Here is a 10,733-nt window from a genome sequence, read left to right on the forward strand (position 1 = left end):
ACCTTGAATCTCACCCGGAAGACCACTGGGAGCCAGTGCAGCTCACGCAGGAGGGGTGTTATATGGGCGCACCAATTCGCACCCTTAATCACCCGCGTGGCCGCATTCTGGACAAGTTGGAGCCTCTGAGTGCTCTTCAAGGGGAGCCCCATGTAGAGAGCATTGCAGTAGTCCAGACGGGACGTGACGAGGGCATGAGTGACCGTGCGCAGGGCATCCCAGTTCAGAAAGGGACGCAACTGGTGCATCAGGCGAACCCGATAGAAAGCTCCCCTGGCCACGGCCGTCATATGATCTTCCAAAGACAGCTGTGCATCCAGAACACCCAATTTGTGAGCCCTCTCTGTGGGGGCCAGGATCTCGCCCCCAATAGTCAGCAATGGAACCAGCTGACTATACCGGGACGCCGGAAACCACAGCCACTCGGTCTTGGATGGGTTGAGCTTGAGCTTGTTTCTCCCCATCCAGATCCGCACAACCTCCAGGCACTGGGACATCACATCAAGGGCATCATTGGGGTGGTTAGGGGTAGAGATGTACAGTTGAGTATCATCAGCATACTGATGGAACCTCACCCCGAAACTACAGATTATCTCGCCCAGCAGCTTCACATAAATGTTGAACAAAAGTGGTGAGAGGACTGACCCTTGCGGCACCCCACATACAAGGCGCCTCGAGGTCGACCTCTGCCCCCTGCCAACGGGGAAGGAGGAGAGGTCAGAGAGGAAGGAGGAGAACCACTGCAACACGGTGCCCCCCACTCCCAACCCCTCTAACCGGTGCAGCATGATACCATGGTCGATGGTATCAAAAGCCGCTGAGAGATCTAATAGGACCAGGACAGAGGAGCAACCCCTGTCCCGACCCCTCCAGAGATCATCAAACAATGCGACCAATGCCGTTTCCGTGCTGTGCCCTGGCCTGAAGCCTGACTGGAACGGATCTAGATAATTGGCTTCATCCAGGTACTGGGGAAGTTGTCGCGCCACCACACTCTCAACAACCTTCACCACAAAGCGAAGGTTGGAGACAGGTTGATAATTGGCTAATACAGCCGGGGCCAGGGAAGGCTTCTTGAGGAGAGGTCTCACCACTGCCTCTTTCAAAGAGGGGGGGAAGTAGCTCTCACTCAAAGAAGCGTTAATAATCCCCTGGAGCCATCCTCGTGTAACCTCCCTGGAGGCCAGCACCAACCAGGAGGGACACGGATCCAATCAACATGTGGCAGCGCTAAGCCTCCCCAGAATCCTGTCCACATACTCGGGAGTCACAAGGTCAAACCCCTCCCAGATAATATTCTCAAGACCCCCCTCCGTCACCCCATCTGGATCTACCCAATCAGAGTCCAGACCTTCCCGAATCTGAGTGACTTTGTCATGCAGGAATTGCACAAAATCCTCAGCCCTGTCCTGCAAGGGGTCTTCCCTCGCTCCCAGATGAAGGAGGGAGTGGGTCACCCTAAACAGGGTGGCTGGGCGGTTCTCTGCAGACCCGATAAGAGCGGAAAAATAATTAAATTTTGCCGCTTTTATAGCCACTAGGTAGATCTTAATATGAGACCTCACCAGTGTTCGGTCAGATTCAGAGCGACTGGCCCTCCAATCACTCTCCAGCCGTCTTTTCTGGCGCTTCATCTCTCTCAGCTCCTCGGAGAACCAGGGAGCCAGTTGAGATCGGCACCGGGTCAGAGGCCGCAAAGGCACGACACGATCCAGAGCTCCGGTGGCCGCCCTATCCCAGGCAGCCACCAGTTCTTCAGTCGCGCTGTGAGCCAGAGCCTCAGGGAACTTGCTCTAATGGCTGACCATCTATGGCTATGATGTCATTTCACAAAGACCATAACTTTTTTTTTATTAAAAAGTTTTACAAAAAAGAGAAAATCCCCCCCTGTTCCCCCCACCCTTTACCCCCCTTCATCCCACCCTCCCCCCCCCCGACTTCCCAGAGCAAAATACAAGGTATTTAATTTAGTCAAACATAAACTAGATTAATCTACTTATCCTCAAAGTACTAACTCCCCCACTGAAACCTTAACTCCACTATCGATAACCAAATACTTCTAATACTAACAGTCATTCATAAGCTATTTGATATTTTCTTGTCTGATACTTATTTTGAATATAATCAATCCATCTTCTCCATTCCGATACGTGTCTTTCTTGCATGTGGTCCTTCAAATACGCCGAGATTTTCGCCATTTCTGCTAGGTTTGTTACTTTCAATATCCACTCTTCAATAGTAGGCAAAGAGTCTTTCTTCCAATATTGAGCTACCAGCAGCCTAGCTGCTGATATTAAGTTCAAAATCAATTTAGTCTCTAAAACTGTACAGTCTGTAGTTATACCCAATAGAAACAATTGAGGAGTAAATTTTAACCTTCTTTTCAAAATGTTCTGCATCACCCACCAAATTTTTATCCAAAATGCCTTGATTTTCTTGCAAGTCCACCATATATGGTAATAGGTTGCATCATTACATTCACATCTCCAACATTTAGCTTGCAAATTCGAGTACATACACGATAATTTCTTAGGATCTAAGTGTCATCTATAAAACATTTTATAAAAATTCTCTCTCAAATTTTGTGCTCGCGTAAATTTAACATTTCTGACCCAAATCTTTTCCCACGTTTCCATCATCACTGGTTCCTGAAAGTTTTGTGCCCATTTTATCATACAGTCCTTAACCAATTCCGTTTCTGAGTCTGAATCTGAGTGACTTTGTCATGCAGGAATTGCACAAAATCCTCAGCCCTGCCCTGCAAGGGGTCTTCCCTCGCTCCCAGATGAAGGAGGGAGCAGGTCACCCTAAACAGGGTGGTTGGGCAGTTCTCGGCAGACCCGATAAGAGCGGAAAAATAATTAAATTTTGCCGCTTTTATCGCCACTAGGTAGATCTTAATATGAGACCTCACCAGTGTTCGGTCAGATTCAGAGCGACTGGCCCTCCAATCACTCTCCAGGCGTCTTTTCTGGCGTTTCATCTCTCTAAGCACCTCAGAGAACCAGGGAGCCAGTTGAGATCGGCACCAGGCCAGAGGCCGCAAAGGCACGACACGATCCAGAGCTCCGGCAGCCGCCCTATCCCAGGCGGCCACCAGTTCTTCAGTCGCGCCGTGAGCCAGAGCCTCAGGGAACTTGCTCTAATGGCTGACCATCTATGGCTATGATGTCATTTCACAAAGACCATAACTTTTGAACTTGCTTATAAATTATCAGATAATTATTAAGACAAAACAATCCAAGTCTGTACAATCCAATGTATAAGTATGATAATATCACATTATCTGTATAAATCAGTGTATTCCAATAGCAATTTAGCAGGCTAAACATGTGTACCTATAACAGAACTGTTGCAATATTTTCAGGATCAGACTCAATAAATCTAGTAAGAGTTAAAGTTTCAAATATATCTCTTTTTATTTACATTAGGCATTCTATATTCACTGAATATTCACAGATAGAAGCAAGGAATGGGTGCGTGCAGCTCCTTATATATACAATGGGTGGAGCTAGATATGGGAGTGGTAAAGTATGAATACATTAAGAAGTGAAGAATAAATTAACCCTTGATACCCCGTTCATATACTATTTACATATTATAGAATAAGGCATTTACATGTAACAAATCCCCCTCTAAATGCCGATTCGGTATGCTACACCAATTACATTCAGATTCAGGACAATACAATACATATAACTTGGAAGTCAAGTATTTATGCTGCTTAGAAGGTAAAGGCTTTGTCAATATGTCAGCTAATTGTTCTGATGTCTCACAATGCACTGCTTTAATAAATCCATCCTGAGATAATTGTCTCACATGTTTAAATTTTATGTCTATATGTCTGGACCTTTGTCCAATGGCGTCAGATCTAGATATTTCGATAGCCGCTTTATTGTCTTCATGCATGACAAAAGGTAAGGCAGGTTTTTTCCAAACATCTGAAATTAAATCATTAAACCATACAAGGTTATTTGCTGCTTTAGATAAACAAACATATTCTGCTTCTGTCGTTGAAGTGGCCACTAAGTCTTGTTTGCCAGTGTACCAGTAAACTGGACAATCATTTAGGAGGAATACATAACCGGATGTACTTTTTCTGCATGAAGTGTCTCCAGCCCAATCCGCATCTGCGTAACATGTGAGGTTTGGTTCCTTAACATTATTAGGTTCTAATATCAAACAAAAATCTAAGGTATTTTTTAAATATCTTAATATCCTTTTAACAGCTTCCCAATGGTACATTGTTGGTTTGCTGACATGTCTGGACAATAAATTGAGGGGTAAAGTGATATCAGGTCTTGTCCAATTAGAAATGTAAAGAAGTGAACCTATGATTGATCTATAGAACGTGTTATCTTTGAATTCAGGGGATGATTCATCAGCATTTCTTAGGAAGTCAGTCTGCATAGGAGTGTCACAGGGTTTGGCATCACTTAGATTGCATTTGTTCAAGAGCTCTATGATCTTATCTCTCTGAGTAAGTTTGAATCCTCTTTTAGTCTTATTAATTTGAACACCAAGATACTTATTTACTTTGCCTAAAGATTTCAATGAGAAATGTTCATTTAGCTTAGTTACAAATGTTTCTCTTCTTTCTTTATGTTTACCTATGTACAAAATGTCATCCACATAGATCAATACAAATTCTATGTAATCATCACCTTTTTTAACAAAGAAACAGTTATCAGCAGTAGTAGCATTGAAATCCATAGTTTTAAGTACTTTTACTAAACAATCATACCATCGTTTACCAGATTGTTTTAACCTGTATAAACTCTTGTTTAATAACCAAGTCTCATCCTTGTTTGTGTATTGACTGTGAGGTGCTCTTACATATATTTCCTTATCTAGTTTTGCATGTAGATACGCAGTCTGTATGTCATATTGGAATACATCGAGATTGAGTGCTGATGCTACTACTAGAGCTGTTTTGACACTCTCAGTTCTTACTGTGGGGGAGTATGTGTCAGTATAGTCCTCCGGATATTTCTGTGCATAACCCTGTGCAACTAATCTAGCTTTGTATAGGGTATTGCCTCCCTCTAAATTTTTAATTTTATATATCCACCTAGTACCAATAATGGTTTTGTCTTTTGGTGCAATTGCAGGTGTAAATACATTTAATCCTTGTAAACTTTCCATCTCTTTTTTCATTGCTAATTCCCATTTTTCTTTTTCTTTACGAGGAAGTTTTAACACTTCCTCATATGTATTAGGTGTCGTTGATTCTCCATCCATGTGCATTATATAATCCTTGTATTTATTTGGCATTTGATTTCTGGTGTTTCTAATTGTTTTTTCAGGTTTACTATTATTATCATGCAAATATCTTGCTTCCTTTTTTGTTAGTGTGTCTGTCTTTATTTTGTGTTGACTATTTGTCCATGTTTTGGTTTTGTTTCTATGTTTGTTGTCATTTTGCTTTTCTATAGTCCCTTTCTCTTGGGATTTTGTATCTTTGTTGTTACTTGGGAATATTTCATTAAGATGTATTTTAGACCAGTTGGCCTGTTCATGGAACACAGCTGTTCTGGAAACTATAAATTTGTTATTATTATCAATGAATCTGTATCCTTTTGTGCCTGTCTCATATCCCATAAATCTGAGTCTTCTAGACACATTTTCTCCCTTTCTTCTTAATTGTTTAGGTATGTGTACGTCTGCAGTGACTCCAAATATGTGCATGTGTGCTAATTTTGGTTTCCTATTATACATCACTTCATATGGTGTCTTATTTACAATGCTGGACCAGGTTCTATTCTGTGTGTAATTGGAATAATGTAGGGCTTCTGACCAGAATTGTTTGCTTAAGCCAGCATCTTCCAATGTGCATCTAATCGTGGTTTGTAATGTTGAGTTCTTCCTCTCTGCAATCCCATTCTGAAACGCGGAAAATGGGCTAGATGTGTAATGTAACATTCCTTTGTCCTTCAGCCATTGGGAGAATTCCTTAGACATGAATTCACATCCCCTATCTGTCATGATTTGTTTTATTTTGATATTGTGTTGTGTTTCTATGCGTTTATAAAATTCTTTAAATTTCTGAAAAGTTTCATCTTTGTGTTTTAATGTATAAACAAATCCATAGCGACTATAATCGTCCACTATGGTTAAGAAGTAACGTTTTCTATAAGTGATTGATGGAGTTAGTGGACCAACCAAATCCATGTCTACTAAATCAAAAATTTTGTTGGTTGACCTAGTTGATTTTCTAGGCCTGGGGCTAGTTTTTAGTTTTGTAGATTTACATACTGAGCATTCCAAATAGTTTTCACAATTTTTTATTTTAACACCTTCTGCGTGTTCAGTCATTTTTTGTACTACAGGAAAACTGGCATGTCCTAACTTCCTATGCAAAATATGAGCACACTCATCATGAATTGGCTTACCTATTTTTGGTTTTTTTTCATTATGTGCATCCTTGTGATCATGAGCTACTTTACATTCATCATTGTCACTGTTGCTAATGTTTCCATCATCTAGTTCAATACAATCTTCCATATTTAATCAATGTTGTGTAACCATTTTTCTTTTGTTATTAAATAAGGTAGGCCTCCTTTAATCATTACTGTACCTATATCTATTTTATTTTTCTCCAAGGTCGCTTTTCCTTTTGAAAAAACAATATTAATGTCAGAATCTCTGCTTAGTTTTATGGCACTTAGTATGTTATGAGGTATTTCAGGTATTAGTAATACCCCCTCTATTTTTCCTAGGCCAGGTAAGGTTACATTCCCTCTACCTAATACTTGAACCTTTTCTTGGTTAGCTACCTTTATTACAAATTTATCTTCTACAAATGAAGATAATATACTTTTGTTATTAGTGGTGTGATTAGTTGCTCCAGAATCAATAAGCCAATTATTGTTCTCAGTTTGCTGTATGTTAGTGTTGTCTTGTTTATTTAGTCCATTCAGTGAACCAGATTTTCTATCCTTTGAATTATCTCTGCCCCCTCTATGCTCTTTGTAATTTGGTGGGCTTCTATATCTATGTCTATCAATGGAAGACTGTCTATAATTGTATTTGTTTCTGTGTTCTGACCTATGTCTTTCTTTTGAAATTTTGGGGCAATCTCTTCTATTGTGTTCCCTGGATCCACAGTTGTGGCATCTAAATGTTTCATTATATCTTTCTTGAAAAGCTACTTTTCTATATGGTTTGTGTTCTATGTGGTTGTTAGAGCGATTCCTCCTTGAATTGTCTTCAGCTATTAACTTATTGGATAGACTTTCTATGGATAAGTATCCTAGATTGATTGTGTCTAAATGTGACATATAATTATCCCATGATGGGTCAAGTGAGTTGTTGATAACACTTTTCATTGTTTGATCTGAAATCACCTCCCCCCTTAAATGCAGTTCAGCTCTTATTTTGTTTAAAGATATTAAGTGTTCACTTATGGAAACCCCTGGTTTTATCCTAGAGGAAAAGAAATCTTTAGACATTCTTGTGGTAGTAGCTACACTGTCACTGTGAAATAAATTGAACATGCATTGAATAATTTCTGAAACAGTCAGATTTTGCTTAATGCTGTGATACATAGCAGGAGATACACTAGAAATTAATAAGAAAAATGCTCTATGGTGTAAGCAGTCTAATTTTAGAGTCCAAGGTCTTTTTGGGGGACTAGTGATAAAAAACAGTAAGTTTTCTTTCATAAAGACAACCTGGAGCTGCTGATACCATTCTTGTAAATTAATGCCATCTATCCTCAGCTTTGGGAAGTCACTGGGCAAATTTCCGACATTATTGGGTCCATTACTTACAACCTGAGGTAGTCCGTGGTCTCGTAAATGCTGGAAATTACAAAATGGCGTGGGAATGCTCGCAACGAGCCTGCACGGTCCTCTCAGCAACTCATGTCTTCCTGGGCCGTCTGCGTAGTCTTGCGCATGCGCGTTGTCCATTTCGTCCCTGGAGTCGTCGTGAGAGGTTCTCGTCGTTGCGGCTCGCTCGTTCTGCTCCTCCTCAGACGAATCGATCTCTGGCTCAATCTTGGGAGTCCTGACGATGGCGGCTGTTCTTTTTCTTCTTTTGAGAGCGTTGGTGCTTGCATCGGTCTGTGGCGTGGGGCGGTATCTGCAGGGCTCTCTGGGTTCAGGCGTCGGTGCTCTCGTTGTCAGGATGGGAGCGGGTAGATTTTGAGGCGTTGGCTTGCTCGCTTGCTTTCTAGTTGACTTTTTGGTAATTTTTAGTTTCGGCCCAAATGCAGCAAAAAGCGTTTTCATTGCTGATTTTATCTGAGTATCTGTTGAATCACCTTCACTTTCCGATTCTGATTCTTCTGAGGTGTTTGACTTTTCTTTTTCGTTTTCATTGTCTAGTAATGTTTTTCGCGCCAGAAATTTTGAATCGAGTTTTCTGATTGGCTCTGCTTCGCTCACCCTGGAGGTCTGTTGAAACCAAGATGGCTGCCATTCAAAATTTTGCGCGGGATCACCATTTTTCTTCTTCATAGTATTTTTTTCTGTAATCATATCACTCACTATTTTTGAATCTTTTGGCTTTTCAGTAGTGATGTGCTTCTCTCTCGCTGCTCCACTGTTTTTCAGCATATCTTGGAGGTTCGCGATGAGGCTTTCATCATTCTTCTGGCTTTTTAATAGTTTTAATATCTCTGACCTGAGTTCGTTGTTTTCTATTTTGATTTCCTCGCGGTCATCATTTTCATTTATTATTTCTTCGTCTTCAGTGGTGTATTCTTCGGATTCTCTCGAAATCGCGTTTGTGGATTCATCGATTATTTCTTGATCCGTTTCCATTTCTTTGCTGTATGCCCTGGTGTTGGGCCTATCTCTCTTAGACATATTTAAATTTTTTATTGAGTCAATTAACCATCCTCTGCTACCAGCTTGTTGCAATATTTTCAGGATCAGACTCAATAAATCTAGTAAGAGTTAAAGTTTCAAATATATCTCTTTTTATTTACATTAGGCATTCTATATTCACTGAATATTCACAGATAGAAGCAAGGAATGGGTGCGTGCAGCTCCTTATATATACAATGGGTGGAGCTAGATATGGGAGTGGTAAAGTATGAATACATTAAGAAGTGAAGAATAAATTAACCCTTGATACCCCGTTCATATACTATTTACATATTATAGAATAAGGCATTTACATGTAACAAATCCCCCTCTAAATGCCGATTCGGTATGCTACACCAATTACATTCAGATTCAGGACAATACAATACATATAACTTGGAAGTCAAGTATTTATGCTGCTTAGAAGGTAAAGGCTTTGTCAATATGTCAGCTAATTGTTCTGATGTCTCACAATGCACTGCTTTAATAAATCCATCCTGAGATAATTGTCTCACATGTTTAAATTTTATGTCTATATGTCTGGACCTTTGTCCAATGGCGTCAGATCTAGATATTTCGATAGCCGCTTTATTGTCTTCATGCATGACAAAAGGTAAGGCAGGTTTTTTCCAAACATCTGAAATTAAATCATTAAACCATACAAGGTTATTTGCTGCTTTAGATAAACAAACATATTCTGCTTCTGTCGTTGAAGTGGCCACTAAGTCTTGTTTGCCAGTGTACCAGTAAACTGGACAATCATTTAGGAGGAATACATAACCGGATGTACTTTTTCTGCATGAAGTGTCTCCAGCCCAATCCGCATCTGCGTAACATGTGAGGTTTGGTTCCTTAACATTATTAGGTTCTAATATCAAACAAAAATCTAAGGTATTTTTTAAATATCTTAATATCCTTTTAACAGCTTCCCAATGGTACATTGTTGGTTTGCTGACATGTCTGGACAATAAATTGAGGGGTAAAGTGATATCAGGTCTTGTCCAATTAGAAATGTAAAGAAGTGAACCTATGATTGATCTATAGAACGTGTTATCTTTGAATTCAGGGGATGATTCATCAGCATTTCTTAGGAAGTCAGTCTGCATAGGAGTGTCACAGGGTTTGGCATCACTTAGATTGCATTTGTTCAAGAGCTCTATGATCTTATCTCTCTGAGTAAGTTTGAATCCTCTTTTAGTCTTATTAATTTGAACACCAAGATACTTATTTACTTTGCCTAAAGATTTCAATGAGAAATGTTCATTTAGCTTAGTTACAAATGTTTCTCTTCTTTCTTTATGTTTACCTATGTACAAAATGTCATCCACATAGATCAATACAAATTCTATGTAATCATCACCTTTTTTAACAAAGAAACAGTTATCAGCAGTAGTAGCATTGAAATCCATAGTTTTAAGTACTTTTACTAAACAATCATACCATCGTTTACCAGATTGTTTTAACCCGTATAAACTCTTGTTTAATAACCAAGTCTCATCCTTGTTTGTGTATTGACTGTGAGGTGCTCTTACATATATTTCCTTATCTAGTTTTGCATGTAGATACGCAGTCTGTATGTCATATTGGAATACATCGAGATTGAGTGCTGATGCTACTACTAGAGCTGTTTTGACACTCTCAGTTCTTACTGTGGGGGAGTATGTGTCAGTATAGTCCTCCGGATATTTCTGTGCATAACCCTGTGCAACTAATCTAGCTTTGTATAGGGTATTGCCTCCCTCTAAATTTTTAATTTTATATATCCACCTAGTACCAATAATGGTTTTGTCTTTTGGTGCAATTGCAGGTGTAAATACATTTAATCCTTGTAAACTTTCCATCTCTTTTTTCATTGCTAATTCCCATTTTTCTTTTTCTTTACGAGGAAGTTTTAACACTTCCTCATATGTATTAGGTGTC

This window comes from Pituophis catenifer, unplaced genomic scaffold, assembly GCF_029215685.1.
Source record: "Pituophis catenifer annectens isolate HBS135680 unplaced genomic scaffold, rPitCat1.0.hap2 SCAF_30, whole genome shotgun sequence".
NCBI lineage: Eukaryota > Metazoa > Chordata > Lepidosauria > Squamata > Colubridae > Pituophis > Pituophis catenifer.